General features: G+C 39.9%; 1 long non-coding RNA gene across 1 annotated transcript; it reads left to right on the top strand.

Annotated features, from left to right (window-relative positions):
* Positions 1-12,511: 12,511 nt before the first annotated feature.
* On the top strand, positions 12,512-17,892 carry LOC137848393 (uncharacterized). The gene is made up of 2 exons (XR_011091325.1): positions 12,512-16,877; positions 17,374-17,892. It is a non-coding gene; the product is annotated as an uncharacterized lncRNA (long non-coding RNA).
* The last annotated feature ends 3,458 nt before the right edge of the window (positions 17,893-21,350 follow it).

The following is a 21,350-nucleotide window of genomic DNA, read 5'->3' as shown; positions in this document are numbered from 1 at the left end:
CCTACAGATTTATTGTGATAGAAATGTGTTCAGCAAGCTCCTGGCTGTATCTCCTCCTGATTATTGGGTGCGAGAGATTTAACTCTGCTGCAGTGTCAGAAAAAGCCACCTCAGCCACAGAGTCCTTGGTATTGATTCCCATGGTGTTGTGTGTAGCATTCTGACTTACCGATCATTTCTTGTGCTGACAGCTCTTTCAAAGATGTACTGTGCATGCTTTAATGTCACAGATGGGGATTTAACAGACAGGTATTTCAGATTCTCTGATCACTTTTGTTTCTCCGTTTTGTCCATCACATCATACAGAAACCTTTTCCTTTCCTGATATATACAACGATTCCTTCTCTACATCAAAACATCTCCTTGCCGGGCATGTTTCCCAAGGTTAGCCACAGTCCTGCTAACTCCTGATCAAACACTTCCAGTGGAACTGCTCATGGAGTGCAGTGCCATTCAGCATGGACTACAGAGACAAAATCTGCATCTATACAAACAGTATTCTATTAAAATAATAATGGGTTTAATATATGAATACTAGTAAACAAGAAGCCTATCACTTTTCACTCCTACATCCATTTCCTTGTATAATGTTACATTTTTTATGACATCTGACCTAAACTGCAGACTCTTTAGAATGGGTTCTTTCTTTTACCTGTTCATTTAAGTGACAATAATAAAATAACGCAGAATTAGCCAGAAAACCAGAGGTGGAGCTTCTTGTCACCAAGTTTCACTAGGCCTGGCACGGAGTGGAACCTGACATTGGCAGGCCGAGGGAAAGAACAAGTTGGCATGCCAGATTTATCTGCACCACGATAAATCTTCCAGCCACGTAAAAATGCTGTCTTGAGACACAGGATTTCAAGAGTGTTCTGCCGATGTGAAAATCAGGTGAAAGGTGAATGTATAGCACCAACCACTGCTAGCTGAGACTGCAACCTGGGGAGTTTTGTAATATTAAAAATGTTCTTCTCTTCCAAGCAGATTCTACTGTGTAAATTACTTTATATGCTTTATATGTAATCTTAATCTGAGTGTGACTGAGAATAACCTGCTTTGCTTATAAGTGTATTTGGAGACAAGGCCCACTCTCTTTAGGTGCTTGTGCCTTCCTAACAACAACAATCAATATCAATCACGGTGATTATGCTCATCTTAGGAAAAACAAAATCAAACTGCTTGATTAACTTAAAACTGGGCAAAAACATAATGAAGTATCATGTGAAGATCAGCAAATTAAGTAGTGGAGTTATTTTTAAAATTTGTTTTTATCTTTCCCTTTAGTCTCTCTAACATCAGTCAGTCATGGACTTAACTTCCCACAGAAAATGATTATCATACTGAAAAAACTCTTTGCTGATTTGATAATTTCCCAGCAAAACAGCAACTATATGTTCCCTGATGAAAACTTAGTTTTATGCCCTGAAGAAATTTTAGTTCACAATAAAAAGAAAACAGGAGAGAATATAAACAGCATATAGTAAGTTAATGTGCTTAATGTAATGATACTTATATAAGTTAACATATACAAAATAATATGAAGTAGAGAATGTAAATGTGTTGGAGAGTGTCTAAATCTTGGGGACAACATAGCTCCCTCAAATTTCAAGTAATCTTTGAGCTGTTTCTCTGCTTCTGTCTGCTTGACAAAAAAAAAAAAATAGAGGGGATTACTGTGTTGCCTTAACCTTGCCCTCCTAGCTTTGAGGGAAGTGTTGAACTTCCCAAAAGACATCTTGCATGATACATATTTTAGGGGTGTACCAATCCACCCCCCAAAGAAAACTAGGAAGACTGCCAGCTCACCTTAGTAACACTCTTATTACAAGACCAGCTTTCAGACAGTAATGGTCATGATTTTTTGCTTCAAATAAAAATTAAGCAGTTGATTATTACATTGGAAATGAAGTTGAACCAAAATAATGATGATGATGATAATAATAATAATAATAACAATAAACACATTTTTAAATTCCATTTGAAACTGTGGGGTTGCCCATTAATTTCAGTTCATTGCAAATACTAACAAGGAACTTCCCCTGGCTGAGTCTGATGTCAATCGACAACCCCAGGATGTTCCTCAGCTTTCACAGCTCAGGGTCTCATTCCTAAAAAGAACAACCCAGCCTCCAAATACTGCCTGACCGAACAGGACATGGGCATAGCCAAGGCTTACTGAATGCAGCCTGAAGTATTTTCATTTCTCTTCCAGCTGAAGTATCAAGGATCTATTCTTTCCCCTCGAATTCAAGTTAGATAAACTCGTAAGGGGTGTGAAACTATCAGAAAATCTCTACATCATGTGTTCCCTTGTCTCCTTTTCACTTAAATCATGAAAATACAGATTAAGCATTGTTTCTCTGCATATCAATTAAGATTTTTCTGCTTCTGTTATCCAGGAGTTCTCCCTGATAGCAATTTTATGTTCTTGTCACCAGACGGCTCAGCTTGTCAGTTGACCAGGAGGAAGCTTCAGCTGGACTTCCTAGCCCACACACCGCACACCACGAGAACCCTCCCTTAATTTTCCGAAGTCATACAAGAGCTCCAGCCAGCGTCACGTTGGCTGCACGGAAACTGTGACACTCTCGAAACTTCGGACGGACCCTGTGAGTAAGGCACCAGCTGCCTGACACGACAGATCTGCATTGCAGAAGGCAGATGTGGCAAAGAGCCTCGTAGGTATGCACCTGCCCTCCCTGCAGCACTCACGGAGCGTGCAGTTACGCTGCGGAGGTGTAGTGTAACCTCTGTTATGCAAAGCACCTCTTGCACGATGGTTATCATTCGTAAGCCTGTGCGCTATAAATCATGCGCTGTAATACGCTTTCTCATTCAAATAACTTACTAATTTTATAATTTACTGTTGCTGCATGGTGTTGCAGGGAAACTTAACATGACACATGAAAATACCAGGAAATGGATGACAGAATGGGATTACTTGGCATGGCACAAGGGCCCTGCCTTGACAGTTTTGTGATCTCTAGGTTAAGGAAAGGGTGTTTGATTTTTAACTTTATTCCTTTGAGAATTTGGCTTTTTAGGCCTTCTTGGGGGAAAAAAAAAAGTGGCCGCAGCATAAGTCTTCATGAACTAAGCAGGTTCAGGACAGGATTTAGGGTTATCCATGGGAGTTACAGATGGAGCAAGGTAACTGAAGCTGCTGTCTCCTGCTGGCTTTCTGTCAGCTGAAAACTGACCCAGCTACTCAGCAGCACAGAAGTCTCCAGGTGCAGAGAGGAGATGGGCTTAGACAGTGCTATTCACACAGCTATCTAGAAATTCATCTCAAATTGAAGGTACTCCTATCAACAAAGCAAGCTAAGATGACACATGGAGAGTCACAGCCTGAGTCATGCTGCCAGATCATCCCTGTGAAGCCGATGGAAATGCTGCTTGTCACTGCAGACACAGTGCACTGGTACTGGGGATGCTCCTGACAAACTGCACAACCTTATCTTGGCTGTGGGTACTGATATGACCAGCAGTATTATGATTTCACTGCAGGAAAGTACCCTGGTGATCCTCAAACTTGTTCACTGGGGGATTCCCAACCTCTCCCTAGTACCTTTCACACGCATGTTGGCATATTTTTGCTAGCTGTACAGCTGTCAAAGCTGTCTTTCTTCCAGCTGTTCCACTAGTCACAGGGTGCAGGATGATTACAGAGTATTGGTACGGAGTCTGTGTATGAGCTGTCCCAACCATACTGACAGCTCCATGAAGTGGCTCCAACCATCTTTTCACTCTTTTCCCTGTCTCCAGTTACCGCAGTGGTGGGTGGTGAGGCACCGGGTGGTGAGGCACTGGCACAGGTTGCCGAGAGAAGCTGTGGAGGCCCTGGCAGTGTTCAAGGACAGGGTGGATGGGGCTTTGGGTGTCTCTCTTTAATCTAGAGATGTCCCTGTCCATGGCAGGGGGGTGGAACTAGGCGTCCTTTAAGGTCCCTTCCAACCGAAACCCTTCTGTGATTCTCAGTGTAATGCTTCAACAGGAAGCCAGGCAACACGACTTTCATTAATTTCTGAAATATAAAAAAATCTGCCTTTACGCACAGCAGCCAAGCACAAAATCGTGAACACCCTTGGAAGGTCTCAGTATACCAAATCACCCAATCATGAGCAGAAACCTGATTGCACGCTTGGCAGTGATTATGACACTTTTGATCTACGATCTGGAAAGCAGTTCGTGATGAAGTAACTCATTCAAGGTCAGGCCTGGAGCCACTGGTAAGGACTGGCATCAGAGGTGTGAAGACGGCACTTTACAGATGAAACAAAGCACACTGCATGTTTTCAGTTTTACCCCTCACTCCTGAGCAAATAACATCATCAGAATTGCCAGTCCCTCAGACTACACTTGGCACATGTTAAGAAAATCTTGTGGGTACCAACAGTAACACATACATCAGAAGAACCCACTGGACATTTTCCTCAAATTAGTCTGTTCTTCTGTGAGGTACTTACAGAGTTTATTTCCTATATATTAGTAACTTTTTAATTTTTTTTTTCAAAATTGAACAAATCGAACCCTTTGCCTTTAGATTTTACAGACCATCATAAACTGGAGTCACTGGTGTTTACCAAGATTTGTTAAAGATCACAATTCGGAAAATGTTTTACTTAACATTTACAGTTTCAGTGATACTACACTTCAGCAAACAATGGAGGGCAGTTTTTCAGTAGTTAATCTTTTATGGTACTTTCATGTCAGTCCAAAACAAAGCCACCCTCTGTGCTCGGTCAGGTGTGGAACAAGAAACCAAACAGATGACTAACTAAAGTCAGAAGAAAGTTACAGCAAAAATGCCCACAGACCCATAGATATTTTGAAACGTGAGATTCCTGGGCTAAACACTGTTATATTCAGCCCAGTCTCACACCTGCTCCAGCAGTGACCAGCATTCATTGTTGCTGAGGAGGGAATAAACACCTGGCTGGTGTGGAAACGCTTAATGGGAGGTGAAAGGTGAAGGAAAGAGGGTTAATCTGTCATTATTGGTGTATGTCAGGCTTGCTGACCACAACATTTCCTTTCACCACCGCTGTCTGCTGGAAGGACAGTTAGCCAGGTGCAGCAGAAATGCCATCAGCGCAGCCCTGCAGCAGGCATGGACATCTCCTGAGCACAGCTCAGCTCTGATCCTGGTCCATACCTCAGAGCTTCTGTCCTGGTAGAAGAGCAGAGCTCTCCTCTGAGTCACCACTGCCACTAGAAAGCTTTGAAATATTTAATTATGGAGCTTTACTCACTACATCCCCATAAAAATTACATTTTGCAAGGCTTATTCTTTAAAGATCCTTCCCTATATCTAGGGACTTCACAGTTCCAGAGCACAAACCAAATAGCCCTCAGTGTGCTGCCTGTTGTATTAACCCACAGGCCTCACAACAAGCTGCATTTGTTTTGGATTATAATGTCCAAGGGAGGCTGTCAGCACCTCATCATTCTGGAAGCACTCAGCGTCCATCTAAGCCTATTGAAACAAATTCACAGCAGGCTGCTCGTCCTGCTGAGATCACTATGTCAGTCCCACTGCAGTATCCAACGGGACACTTACTCCATTTACAGGGGATTCCATGCAGCAGTTGCTCCCTTCCTCAGCCTGCCCAGTTAAGAAGAGGTGAACCCAGATATTGGGTTCTAGGTCTGCACTGACCAGATGAAGATCTCTTGAATACCTTTTCTGGCTAGTACTAGATGCATTTATGCAACTGAAGAAGGCCCTCCTTCTGGATGGATGTATACAAAGTTCAAAGCCTCCTCCTGCCTGTCTCCTCCTGCCTCTGTTTCTGAAGTGTTTCCAACTTTCTGGCCACTCTGTTCTTTGGGAGTGAACTTTCAGGACACCGCATTCTCCTGAGCCAACTGCTTCCCTCATTCCTTACAGCTTTGCTCTATTTGTTCAAGATCATCCGTCCTAATGATCACAGGGAGCTGCTGACTCCTTTTGCAGAGGGAAAGATCACTCTCCTTCTGTGCTTTTGTTTGTTTGTTTGTTTTCTCATTATTATCCAAAGGGCTTGATGGAGAACAGCAGGGGATATTCCCAGCAGAGATGGGGTTATTCAATATCCAAACTAACTCGTTCTGCTCACCAATTTGTAAGTCACTCCTAACCACAGTGGAAATTTCTAAGATGATACCTGAATTATAGTGCTGTTGCAAAGCTGGCAGTAATCTGTTTTTCTTGTCTTCTGAGGTGGATGAAGATAATACCTGTCAAACCCAGCACACTGCAGAACGTCAAACAGTTGGCTTCATTTTAGATCAGATCAGAAGTTGAGTCTGACTGTGGTAAGAAAGCATACTGAGGAACTGTCAAAAGTCTCTGACAACCCCATCTATCAAGGGAAACTGCTCAGCCATAATTACAAAAGCCTATTAAGTTCAGACACTGGCTAGATACACTGGTGTTTCTCTTCCTCAAAGAACAGAAATATCTTTCTCTGGTTCCTGCACAGACAAAACTGTTATCTCTTTTCTATAATGGAATGCACATCTCTATCATTCAAGCCACTTAGAGAAGACTATAGCAGGTCAGGAGAGACATGAAAACTTCATCTGCTATGGTATGATGCTTCCCACCACTGTTAGCATCTCCTTCTCTCTATTTTCCATCCTGGTGAACGTAGCTTGCCATGCATAACTGAAGTGGTACTGTGACAAAATACTAAACAATGGCTACGTTCAGCTAGAAAATATCTCAACACGTACGCCTCACAAATAGAAAGGATCATATAGAAACCAAGCAAACAGACTTTTACTAAGCCTTTACATTAGAATGGAATAGTTCATAACTTATGTAAGCCACACAGGTTTGCCTCAGCATCTTATTTGCACCCTTATCTATCAAAGGTAAATACTGAAATGACTTTCAGAGGGACTTCACTGTTTTGCTTCAGCAGAGAGATGTATAATAAACACATCACAAATTATTTTACATTGCAACTGATCTTTTCAGCAGTGTTACTTTAAACTTGTTATCTTACTAGCCATGGAAAGCCTGGCCACATCAGCAATTAATATTGTGGCCAGTGCTGAAGCACTTAGCTTTTCCACACCCAGCTCGTGAGACACCTGAGACTGGCAGCCCAGGATGGACGAGCAATTTCATCCTATCACAGACACATCCCGAAGAGGCAGCATTCACAAATATCCTAATTCATAAATAGCTACTCACAAATATCCACTGAACCCAAGAGAATGAAAGCTGCAGCTGAGTAACCTCAGGTCAGCATTAAAGCTGGCTTATCAGAGAGCTGTTGCCTAAAAGATCCTGGCAAAAGCTTCAGAGGCTGCTGTGATGACACTGAAGACAGGGATGGCAGCATGACAACAGCAAGCCAGTATGACAAGGCAGAGATGGGTGTTGAACTGACACCATTACTGATGGCAGATGCTCTCTGCAGAATGGTGTTTCTAAGCCAGAAATGCAACCCAGAACTGCTGAGAGTATCAGCTTCATCTAACCTTACTCTTTGCACATGCCTGAGTTAGGAGATAGCTTTGGCAGCTATGAGGAAGAGTGATACTCCTCCCCAGGACTATTCAGAACACTGAAATACAGAGCATACCTCTATCATTGACTATATTGTGAGCCTGACTCTAAATACATGGAATTAAATTATGTATGTGTCACTCTCGTAATTGAGAGTGGATGATGACCACTGGCAAGACCATAATTTGGTAACTTTTATACCTTTGCAGCACAACAGGGGCTTGTCGTTCCTATTCTGCTGCTTTGACTTCAGATTCAGACTAACATCACTGACCTTACATGTCCTGGCATTCTCTGGTACATCAAATATTGCTGTAGTTGTTCAAAAGAAGCAAATGAAACGCTAACCCAGGTGTCTTCATTTTTCTTCTTGATCTATACAGCTGTGACAGATAGAACTTTTTTTTTTTTCCCTCAAAAGAATGCTAGTATACTAGTACCTTGTTCTTAGTCACCACACTCCTGCCTGAAGTGAATAAAATGTCTTTTCAAATAATTTATACTGAAGCAAGCAATCAATAGAGAACATAGCAGCAATGACTAAACTCATTGTGTTTTTTTTTAAGCTGCTGCAAAATTACAAAGTATTAAGATGCTCCAGACACTTAGTTGAAATCGTAGTTAGATTATCTCTTACCACATTAGAATTATTTTTTTTTGTGTCTGTGACAGAATAATGACTGTGGGTAGAGAGAATTGCCATTGAAATTAAATTCTTAGCTAGGAAAACCTCATACATGCTAGCGTGATGTCTGACTGAAAAGTGGTTTTCCATCAGACCTCCAAAGTGGACAGAAGGGGAAGATCAACAAATAATTGTCTACTATATTAATCACAGCATGTCCTAACACATGAGCAGTTTGAGATGCTAGTGAGCATTTCCAAAGAAGGTTTTATGGCAACTTATACTGTGCCTGGGATATGGCACCGAGATTTAAGATTTTAAAATTAAATACGTGCACATGAAGGGAAGATACTGTTGTAAAGATTACTTGTAAACAGCTGGTCTGATTTTTTTCTCCAAATACTGCTTGAACGTGGTTTTGAATAGGATGATCCTATTCAAAAAGAGGTGTGCTATAGGGAAAATCTTCTCTCAGCATGAAATCTTAAAGCCCACCCAAAATTTATAACAGAGTTGACACTGCTTGTATTACCTGCCTCAGGCACTGAGGCTTCTGTAGCATCTCCAGTGTAGGAATGCTCCTGTTTTGCGTGCCTGTTGAGTCACAAGAGAGAACAATTACATAAATTAAGGCGAAGCTCTTTCCTAAGACTATACGATTTCTAACACTCTATGCCTTCCTCTTCTAAGGTTTACAATATCCTTGCAAGCTATCACATGAAGATACATACCCATGCCAGCTCCACAGATACGAAAACAATGTCCCATGAGCTATCACAAGAAGGCTGCAAAACAATCACAATTTTCATACCAGTGTCTTTATGGCAACAACAGATGCTTCAGAGCTGGCCTTTGGATCCAAGATTAAAACTGTTAATTAAAATTGTTTTTTATCCGTGTACTGTATGTGTATGGCAACAAAATGAAATTAAGCTTTGATGGAAAAAAAAACAGTGAAGACAAAGGGTAAAAGTATGTATCACAGGTAACACACCTCAAAAGACAAGAGATGCATTAAAAAAAGTCTGTGAAATAGAGCTTTGCCAGAGAGAGAGAGAACACCAGTTTATAAGGTGGTCTTTGAACTGTGGGAGAGGCGACTCTGAAGCTGTTCGTGCTGTCTTCTGTGTTTCATAAGTTAGCTTAGTGAGCAAACTGAAGTATTTAAGTAATGACCACCCTTATCTGCAAATCTCAAAAGCTCAACCTGTTCCTGCCATATGACCTCACTGAGAATTTAAAATAAATCCAGCTGTTTTCCCCTGAGGCTTTCTCTGAAACCACATTTGTGTCAGCAGAAAGACTTAGTCTCACTTAGCAAAAATGTAAATATTCTCTGAGGTAGTGCTTTACTTTTCACCAAGTTTCCATAGTTAGCATAACTGTGTCATGTTACAATACCTCATCACCATCCCACAGAACGTACTAGTCCAATTTGTAAAATGAACCATAATAAAACTCCAATTTTAAACAAATCAATGGATTAAAACCTCTTATTTCATATTAATAATAACTTCATGTGTCTCCAAGGATGTCTGGGTTTAGGAAATCTTCACAGGTTTAGTGACTTTCCAGTGGGTCTCCTCCACCATGTAGATGGCTCAGGACTGGAGTTATCCTCTGTTAGTATAAGATGAAGTTTACAGATGTACTTCAGAAAGCATTTTTAGTATTAGAGTGGCACTATTTGATTATCTGAACTTCTTTCAGGGCTTAGTTGAGACACCCATGACAGAAATATTTTTCGTACCAAAACAATTATTTAAAAATATGACCTGATACTTCCTCCTCAATAGTCTGCAGAAACAATGCAAAAATCTTTAGTGTTATAAGTGAACAACCACATATCCTACAGACACAGTTTTCACAGATGACACTAGTTTGCAGTGGTCATGAAAAGTAAGAACAAAAATGTTGAAGTTCACAAAGTGTCTGTTGGAGCAACAATGATCTAGTTGTCACTGATGTCCGTTTCTTTCTGATTTGGAAGCAAATACCTCAAACAGCAAAGAAAATACACTAAAAAAATAAAAATAATAAAATAAAATAAAAACAATAAAAAATAAATTGATTATTTTTTTTTTAAATGAAACCATTGCACTTATATTTCAGATAATATGGCCAAAGCAGATTCCCCTTTTGAGTTTCCTCTCTTCTTAGGAAGGCACTCCCTTGCTTGGGAGGCACATGGAGGGCTGAGGCTCTTCTGTTTCACTCCCCGCAGTGTTTTTCTGTCTACACTTTATTCTTGCAAGTGGAAGCTGTACACCTAGATGTGTGACAATAACAGCCCCTAGTGGAGCACAATTACGTCCACAGCAGCTTTTTCACAAAACCTCTTCAGCAAACACTGAAGAATTTGCTTTACTTGGATGTGTATTTTTCTACAAATCCTGCTGGTGAATGAATACAACCACAAAGTTTCTTCATTTTTCATCTACTCTTACTAGATAATAGCTTCAATGTCCTGCTTCATCAAGTTTTGTTGTTGTTGTGTTGTGTTTTTTTTTTTTTCTAATTTTCCTCCCTTTATCATTTCTAGCCTTACCAATTATTTTCCAGTTACTTTTTCCTGAAGTTAAAGTGAATATAGAGTTTTATAGCTTTTCTCATTACTCTGATTCATAAATAACAACATTATTTAGCATTTGTTCTTACTTGTGGTTGCACAGCATTCCACTTACTACCAGATATATTTAATATCTTTGTTTTCCTGTACAGTCTTGGGGTATCCTGCTTGAAAGCAGGATCTTTGTGTTTCTCTCCCTCATGAAGCTGTTTGCCAGTGAAGTGATTTCCTGCCAATACGCAGGAACTTCATGCAAAGGCTACTATTATAATTGTTATGATGAAATTCAGCTATTCTGGGTGAGATGTTATGACAAGAGGCAGTGACTAAAACAATCTAGCGCATGATAAGATCAACTCTGATATTATCCATTTCAAAGTAGCTATTACAAAGTAAATACTGAAATAATACTATAGGTGTGAGCCGTGTTGCAAAATGAAGGCCAATTTAACAATCCATGACAAATTTTAAAATAGAGATTATGATTACTTGAGAGATAAACATAATCTCATTGAAATGTATTTCTTCACACAGAGGCATTAATTTTAGAGGTAGATTATATAGCTGCTGCAACTGCAGTAGGTGAGACTAAAAATCCAGAGACTCCACAGCTCTTGTTCATCACCTAAACTCTTCCAATTTCCTCAGTGAATCACAACTCTAAAATAATTTAAGTTTCTCTAGGAGTAAGGATATTCAATGTTTAAAATCACTGTTCTTTTCATTTGGACAATGAGTTACAGTGGTGGTTTTCCAGAGCAAAATATTTCATCATTAGGGAAATGACACTACAGCCTAGTATAAACCAGACTACCATCTTAATCAGTTCTCCAGTCACAATGGATCATTTTTAAGCTTTTATATTGCATGAGATGATCCTTGCTAAGTTTAAAAGAAAATGTATCTGGTACTAAGTTTGGCCAACCCTTTTCATGTCTCTCCTCCCTATTCTTGAAAGGAGAATGCCATAAATACACAGGCTAACATATAGAGATACAATAATATATCTTAGAAAAGGATAAACTGGTTCATTTTCATAATTGGATGAATTGTGCAGTATGCATTCTGTGGCGAAGGACACACAAGTCCTTGTTTTAGCTCTATCTTTTAAGTTAATTGCAAATAAGCCTCAAGTAAAAAGAAAAGTAAAACGTGTATGCTGAAATGTAGTTACCATGCCATCATGGTGCCTCCATTAGCATTACAACAACATGGGTATTTCTATAAATCAGAAGGGAAACTGCAGAAAAGAACCAAGTATGATCAGTGTAAAATCAGGAGGAAAGGACTACCAGCTGAATAACAAGTTAATGAAAGCCAGCATGCCTACGAGATGACAAGTCCAGGAAATGCAGTAGTCACTCCTTAGAGGTGTTGCTGAAGGCCTACGAAAAGCCATTCCTCAGCGACCTCCAGAGGGTGCAAGTATAAAGAGACTGCATTGTTCTGAATAGACTGAGATTTTTGTGCTGCGATGACTGCATCAGTTGATTTAGTTTGAAGAAAAGAAAAAGAAAAAGAAAAAAAAAAAAAAAGAAAAAAAAAAGAGAAAAAAAAAAAGGAGGAAAAAAAAAGAAAAAAAAAAAAAAACATTTTTAATGAAAGATGCTTGGATATCAACACCTAGATTCATTCACCCCCTTGTGCTTATAATTGTATTCCAAACTTTTAATACATCTGTAATATATGACATGGGTAAATACTTTTCTTTTTTTTTTTTTTTTTTAATTTGTTAGACTATTCATCAACTACAAAGCCCTTTCAGAGTTGTGCATTAAATAGCGGGATCACTGTAACTCAAATGTTAAAAGCTCAGTATTGCAAATATAAGTCACTGAAACAGGAAAGGTGTCAGATTTATATGATGTTGTCCTAATCTCTGACTGCCAGCTGACTCGGAGGCTGATGTCTCAAACAGACATTTTAGCATATTCTATTGGCTGCCAGAATTTAGCATATGTGGTAGTAGTGAAGTAGGACTACCAGAAGTGGACATTACCTAGGCAACTGCTGAAATAAGCCTAACAAAGGGCAAAAAATGGCAAAAGATTTCAGAATAACAAAGCACTATTCTTCTAAGATAAAAGACTTTGCAATAGAAGCAGACATATAAATTTATAAATTACAGGGGGAAAAAAGAAAAGAAAAAAAAATCTCCATTGAGATTGTTAAGAAAAAAAAAATGCCTTCTAGAATGCCACTTCACCATGCACATTTATATGGATTTTGTTTCTACCTGGAGAATACCTTCATTGATCGAGGTTGTCTTGCTGAGATTAGTAGGGTTAGCTTCTTCTGCCAGTATCTCCTAGATGAGAGGCACAAAAAAATTGAGTTATGTTTTTGTTTTTAAGCAAAAATCTCAGGAGTGAGATAGCTTTCTAGAGATGTCAATTACAAAAGCAGATCACTGGAAAGTCTTCAGACCGTTAGCTGGGTAAGACTGCCTCAGCATGCTGACCTGAAGAGTTGTGACAGACAATTTTCCCTGTTTTATGTTTTTTCAATTTAAGAGTGTTAGTCATTACCAGGTAAACATACATGCATCACACCAGCAACAGATAACTTGAGCTATGTGATTAAATTGTGGAAAACCACCTGGCTTTGTTTATTCTAAAGCACTTAATCAATGGTCAGCTGGACAAGTGTCTTAAGAATCTCATTTATCCTCTGGACAGCTTTTTCCACACAACTGCCTTTACACCCAGGTGCCTAGAGGTGAACCAACAACTGTAAATATTAATCAAAGAAGTGGTATTCATAAACCACTGCAATGAAGAGAAAGGGTCTTATTTTCGTGTATTCTGTCCTTATAGCCTGTGTCTGCAAGCTTGGTTTGTAAAGACTTTACACGTGAAAGAAAAATGTAAATGCTTAATGACTGTTGGGTATATGCTAAACATCAACAAAAAGTGCCCTTTTTTTAATAAAGGGATGGTGAGTTAAATAATATAGTGTAACATAAAGTACAATACAACTGTGGTTAAATTAACAAATGCACACAGAGATTCTCGTTTGGGAAAGAAAGATTGGAAAGTTTGTGTGGCCTTACCAGTTTGACCGTTTAAGTGGCTAACAACATATGGAGAAATCAATGTCCTTGTTCTGGTGGAGATTTTATCTAATGTCTTTTCTTCCCAAGGAATGTATTTAATTAATAAGTAACTTATCATGGTGGTGATGTGCATCAAGATCTGAATTTAATATTAATGTGGTTTAGGTTAAATAAAATTCAGCACATTAGGCACCTCGGTACTGAGGTGATCAAAAAATACAGCAAGTGAAGGAGCATTACTTGGCAAACACATGCAGTGAAAATTGCAGTGAAATGCAAAGATAGCTCTTGCCATCAACAGCCTCTGTGGAGAGAAAGGTTTCTTCTTTCCAGTTTCTCCAGCTACCACAGAACAGTGAGCAGCTCCTACAAAACCTAAGGATTTCAAAGAGCAGAATTATTTTTTCCTGTTGCAAATAATGACTTAAGACTAGATATGAATGTTACTAGTTCTCATACTTTGAAGAACTTAGTAACTGTACAAGATCACTTCAATTCACAATAAGTCCCTATTTTAACATGTAAAATTCAAATGGTAAAAGTTATTTTGCATAAGAAAAACTGAAAAAAAAAAAGCAAAAAGCTCTTGTACAATTTATTGAAATTCAGTTTTAACCAAAATAGACACTGAGATAATAAGAAAATCCGAGTCACACTTTTTAAAAAGTATTGCTTACGATTTACAAACAAAATAAAACAGATCCAAATGTAAAGAATCTAAACAATCAGATTCACTTGAATGTATTTACTTAAATAATGTCCCTATAAATGTTTTCTACTGGCTGGGAAAAAGGAATACCAAACATAGTAAGCTAACTGCGTTTAGTTGAAAACGAACTGAAAACAATTAATTAATTAAAGAATCCTGGCCAATAAAGATCAACATTTCTTAAGGAAAAGAAAAAAAAAAAAAAGCAAGATTGGAAGAAAATATATTAATTCTTAGTAGAAGAAGAAGCAAGATGAAGGTAATGTTGTCTGCCTTACCCATGTTTTGAAGACAGCTTCAAATACTCCCTCATTTACCTCCCCAACCCTGTTAGTCTTGCCCCCATTGAAATCTGTTTTTTGCTTTTTTTAAGCATGGTGTTTCTCATTTCTGTCATTTTTTATGTAGTCATCTCGTTGCTGTGTCCACTGACGAAGGATGGCCAGCTGCATATGTATTATTACCCTTTTTGTATCTGTAATGACCTGTAATTTCTCAGACTCTCAGCTTTTCCACAGAGCCACAGGAAAGGGATGGCCACCCGCATAGCTCAACATGATTTAGTTTATTTTAAATTTGTTTTCCTGTTATCTAACTTAACTCTCAATCAAAACTGATTAGCAATCTCTTCAGTGCTTTACTCTAACCCGCATGTCTACTTTATGATTTGTACCATATGCTGTTTAATTCCATTTTTACAGAATCACACCAGAAGACCTATAAATACCTTGTTTTCTGATGCATTCCCTACAGCATTTGAAAAAAAATAGTATCACAGTTTGCTGTTAAGATATCTGCTTCAAATTCTTCCCATTAATTCTGTGAATTTACAAAGCAGCTAGAGGCCTTGAACCAACTGGCATTTAAAATTCAGTAGGAACACTGATTTCACTGACTTTTTGAAACTAGACCTGTGAAAGCAACGGTGACACCGTACTCATGTATTAAAGCTGTGAGTGGCTTTGCATTCAGACACTCACCTGTGATGAGCTCAGGTTCCTTTAAGTGGAACTGAATACACATTGGCACCATTTTCTTCCTCAGTGAAGGAGTCATACACAGCTCAGAAGCCCTTAACTCACATGAATCAAGTGATTCAAGCTCACTGATCTCACTGATGCAAACAGCTTTTGCACAGTCACAAGGCAGTGGGACTACACTCAGGGGCTGCTCAGGCAGTCATGGGTCAGGCGGTGCAGCACTCTGACTCACCCTCCTGCTAAGAAAAAAAGGCACTTCCACTGAAGGCAGAGGGGTTTGGAGTGAAAAGAAAAACAGCAGGATGTCAGGGCTGGGGCTCTTAGCAGGCTTCACTGTGAAATAGATGTTTACCTGTGATTCTCACCACTTTCGAGATGCTGTGACACACACCAATGGGTAATGATTCTAAGGTCTCCTCCTTTTCTTCTTCATTCCTCCTCCTGAACAGAGCGGTGTTTTACCTCGCAATTAATTTAATTGCTGCACTCACAAGGAAACACAGCTCAACAAGGACTCAGTTGTATAATTTACAGAGCCGGTCCTAAGTAGGATGTGGGAGGCAATTAGACCACTACAGAGACATTTGAAGGAGCTGCATCTGTTCATTCATATCAGTTGTTTTTCCTGCCTGTTTTTCTTCTGCTAGATGAGCATATATATATATAAACAAGATTTTCCCAGGTGCTGTTCCACCTCTAAAAACTTACACAACTGATCATATTTATATAAGCGTATTTACAAGTATGAGACAGAATGCTTCTACCAACAACACTCACGATCTTGCAATGGATACAGAGCCAACAATGGATAGGAGTAAGTTAGTTTAAAAGTTTCCTAGGTCAAGAGCAGACAGTAGTCATTTATTAGTCCTCACAACTCTGCATAATTATTTGATTTGATAGTCCTTGGGGGAAAATAAATAAATAAATAAATAAACAAAACAAACTCACCATTTGCTTGTCCTGTTCTTCTTTTACAGCACTCATCAAAAAGAATTTGACATAAGTGGATGTTGATGCTTCTCTGTGGCAAAAAGAAACAAAACAAACCAAAAGTCTGGACCTGTAGTTTGAAAAGGAGAGCTTTAGTTTGAATGGGTGAATGAACAGATGGGTAAAAATTCCTTGGATGATTGGACTCAGAAGGTGGTGGTGAATGGGTCATATTCAGCCTGGAGGCAGGTAACAAGTTGGGTACCCCAAGGATCTGTGCTGCAAGCCATCCTGTTTCAGACCTCTATCAGTGACCTGAACAAGGCAAGGGGGTGCAATTATACCACACATGAAGATGACAACGAGTTATGGCGACCAGTCAATACCCACAAGGGCTGGGCTGCTGTCCAGAGGGCTCTGAGCAAGCAGGTGGAGTGGTCTGACATCAACCCCAGGAGATGCAGCCAGGACAAAAGCCCACGGAGCAGCTCCTGAGACCCAGCAGGTGGTGAGCTGAGCAGGGGCCAGCAACATACGGGGTAGAAACAGCAGGCATAGGCTCAAACAACAGAGGTTCAGACTGCAGGGAAGGAAAAGTTTTTGCATGCAAAGACAGCTAGGCAATGGAGCTAGAACACAGAGAGGTTATCCCACCTCCATCCCTGGAGATTTCCAAACCTCCACTGGGTAAATCCCTGAGCAAGCTCACCTGATCTCACATCTGAGCCTGCTAGAGCAGGGTGCTGGTCTGGAGACCTCCTGGAAGGCTAAGGCTCACTCATCCATAGCCTCTACATCCCACCACATTTACACAAAATGTGTATTTCGGCAAATGAAACAGCAATATATTCTGTTCAGTTTCTTTATATCTCTGTCTTTTCAGTATCTGAGCATCACAGGTGAGGTACAAGCCCATGCAGGACCCAGGGACACACTACACAGCTGCACTGCCAGTACCCATACTTTTCTCTCTTAAAGTGTTTTTTTCACATCCTTCACAGAATTGTCCAGCCCTCCACTGAAGGCTAAGGCAGAAAAGCCTGTCTCTTTCAACACTCATTCTCCATATGGATATAACTACATGTCACAATGCAGCCACGGATGCAAAGCAGCAAGTTGATTAGAAGACATTATACGAAGCTACACTTCTGAATTGATGACTGTGATACACTTAAGTATTTTATTAAGTATACTGTGTAGCTATCTTTTATCTCTGTGTCTTGTGTCTCTGGATGCCTGATTTCATCATGCTGTCTTCAAACTCTACGTTTGTTTTGTTCATTTAAGCTGGCTTATAAAAATTCTTGATGAATAAAATGGAAAATATTTGTACCGTTTACATCTCTATGGAGGTTTTGAGCAACTCACAGTGGAGGAATATAAATTCTGAGAGAACAAATCAGGCCTAACTCCATTATGTGTTACCTGATGAGATAAATCCTCTGAAAGAGAGTGAATTGATCCCTCTAGTAAAAATAAAAATAAATGAATAAATAAAACAAAGCACGTATTCATACGTATTCAATCTTTTCTGTTTTCAAAGCAATATGTAGCCAAGTATTTATTTTCTCCAAATCACAAGTACTTCTTTATATGTCTGCTTCTTTCTTTCCTTAGTGATATTTTTACATTCAGTTGTGATTTTTATGACTAGCACAGAATGAAATGAGAATAAGACATAAAGGTTCAGGGCCAAACTCTCAATCAAAATGAGTTGGTGCAGCTTATATAATATAACAGTGAATGGTACCAGCTATGATCCAGCTCATGATGGACTATTTTCTGAAGAACAATGAACTATAGTCAAGATTATGACTTCATTCACAGTAATCTTGTGCCCAGCCCTCCAGTATCTATTCAAAAATGTCTTTCTGGAGTTCAATAAACACTTTTATGGGTGCTTAGGAGAAGGCACAGCACAGGTGAGAACTAAAACTAAGCATCTCATGATCATTTCTTGCAATACAAAAAAAAAAAAAACAGCCCTGCTGACAAAGATGAGGACAAGAAACACAAGCACCTGATCTGTTTCACCTTAATTCTCCCCATGCTCCGTACCCAGATCAATACTGCTAGCTGCCATCTATCTCTTCCACACAATTCTTGGCACCCCTCACGAGGGCACAAACTAAGATGCAGGATGTTGGCTTATCAGGAAAAATGTGTTTGCTCAGTGAGTGCCCAGGCTGTCACTTTGATTTCACATATTCCCTGAAGTCCTCCTTCATGGACGAAGGCTTTGACTGGGTTAGTGAGCTAGTATTGATCTCTCTCATACCAGTACTAGTATTCCTAGTATGCCACTTACTGGATTCTATCAGCCAAACAGTCTCCAACCACCTGTTTAGAAGTTGCTTGTACAGACACATAGCATAGTCTTCATGGGACATCTTTACCTCCACATGCACGTGCATTCACTTGCATCTTCACCTCCTCACAGCATGTGCTGCTGCCTTGTTTCTTGGAGCAGAGGCAGGCCATATATTATGCAGTGGCATACTGTATGTAATTTGGCAAGTGTGTGCTTGGCTGGTGTAGCTGCCAAGCCTCTCTCCATCTTATTTGGAAAGACCTGCCAGTCAGGTGAAGCTCCAGTGACTGGAAAAAGGGAAATATCACTCTTATTTTTAAAAAGAGTAGGAAGAGAACTACAGACCAGTGAGCCTCACCTCTGTGCCTGGCAAGATCATGGAAAAAATCCTCCTGGAAGCAATATCAAGGTGCATGCAGGACAAGGAGGGGATCTAGAACAGCCAGCATGGCTTTACCAAGGGTAAATTGTGTGTGAGCAGTCTGGTGGCCTTATGCAATGCAGTGACTGGAGGTGTTCAAGGCCAGGCTGGACAAGGCCCTGAGCAGCCTGATCTGGTGGACGACATCCCTGCCTATGGCAGCAGGGTTGGAACTGGATGAACTTTAAAGTCCCTTCCAACCTCAGCCATTTCGTGATTCTTTGATAAGGCAGTACTTGATCCAACCACTGACTGTCATTACTTTTACATTTCCCAGGTACTTCAAGGGCTTTGATGCTGAGGGGCATTTCTCTCCAGTAATGCACTGCTCAATTACCCATTTCTCTGCATGTTAGAATCAAAACATTCCACAAATACTTTTGGCTTAAACTGGAGACTTCTTCAGCAGACTTTGGAGACTTCTTCAGAAGTCTCCAGAGCTACATGTGATGAGAGGGTTCTTGACTTAACAGTGTAAGAGTAATATGCTGTTCTTTCATTTCCTGGTTTGGGGTAAAAAAATGTATTTCTCTGTCTACCAGCTGGAAGAGCAGCACTTCTGAAATACATTTTTTTGAAGGTCCTGTATTTTGTGTACTATTCCTATTTGGCCCAAGGATTTTTCTGAAAAAAATGCCTTCTGGCATACTAGAATATAAAATATTCTAAAAAATATGAATACTGAGATATCGGTCAAGTACTGCCACTTGCACTTTTCATAGGACCTGCTCTGGGTAGGGGCTACAGAGTACTCTTCCCTTCCACCTCCTTCAGGACCTTACAACTGCAACAGCTAGAAGACTCCAACTGCATTCACTCTACTCTTTACTCCGCAGGCCTCATAGCAGTTTTCCAAAGATAGTAATTTTCTAATGCAGGAGCCATTACGCCTTAAGGAGCCATGTGCTCTTTGCAGTACAGTTTCTGTGAATGGGAGAAACGACATGGGAAATATCTGCAACATACCTGCATTTGGAAAAACTTGATGTGAATGCTAGGCTAAAGACGTGTTCTCAGATGAAAACAAACTAACTAACAAACACAGTATTTCTTGGCGAAAAAGATACCATCTATCCATATATTTTTTTACTTAACTTTTTTGCTCTTTGTGAAGTAGAGACACTAGTATAGCTCTTAAAAAGAGAGTGAAAAGTATTTTATTTTTCCCAAACAGATCTATACCCACAAAGCACTCAACTTTTACAGAGTTTTTGGAGGAACCATGTTTCCTGGGCACCCTGAGAGTAGTGTAATGGCATCTGCTACAGCATTACTGGAGTTTCTGCACGTGTGGCTCACCTCCACTTCTCAGGTAACAGGAGGAGGCAAGGACATGCAACGTCACGGCCCTGCTGGTGACAACCATGGTAAGAAATCACCATTCCAGCAAGCAGATAATTGCAGCTGGGACTTGTGAAAATATGGGAGGTGAGGGGGCAACGGGGTGATTCTTGCAGCAAGCCTTCATCTTTCTGCCAATCCAGGGAATTGTCTGACCCCTGACCACAAGAGACAGCTCAAGTGGCTGCTGTGAAACTCAATTTCTTCAACAGATGTCAGCCCGAAGGCTGCAGAGCAATTTAGTCAGCCAATTAAAAGCAAAAAGAAAGCCTCTCCCTCAAAGTCGTCAGCTATTTGTAGAAACTCATATTTCACATGCTTGCTGAGCATATGAAATGGAAGCATTTCTGGATATTAAATTCCGACTTCCTACTGTTTCTATTCCCAAGGCAACATACAGTAGATCAGCAGAAGTGTAAATTTACATAATATCACTTTAAACACGAACATTATTATTTTTGTTTGTTTCCTTAGCTTCTTCTCCCATACAAGCTGCTACCAGCAGACATAAGATGAAAGTTACTTAGTTATATTTATCACATTCAAAGTATTTTCATCGCTGCTTTTTAAGACCACAAGTTTTCCAATCTGCTCCTCCCAAGAACATGAATCAGGAGCTTTTCTTTCACATAGATTAGGGACAGCCTGCTTCTGACCCCTTGGAGCAACAGATAACATGGGTTCTTCGGATTGCCAGTGATAAATTCACTGTCTGCAAAGCATGTGCAAACACCAAAAGTATGAGTCATACAGCCTGGCTATAAACATGTTGAAATGTATAAAGCGACTCTATAGAGATTTCTAGGTTTCGTGGGGAGGCACTTGGCATAATCAAGTGTCCGAATCTTACCCAAAGGTGTCCCAATGGGAGGGGAAGAGAGGCTCAGCCCATTGACTGATCCCAG

Source organism: Anas acuta, chromosome Z, assembly GCF_963932015.1.
Source record: "Anas acuta chromosome Z, bAnaAcu1.1, whole genome shotgun sequence".
NCBI classification, from domain to species: Eukaryota; Metazoa; Chordata; class Aves; order Anseriformes; family Anatidae; genus Anas; species Anas acuta.
The sequence above is the reverse complement of the archived record's forward strand: the minus strand, read 5'-3'. Positions and strand labels throughout refer to the sequence as shown.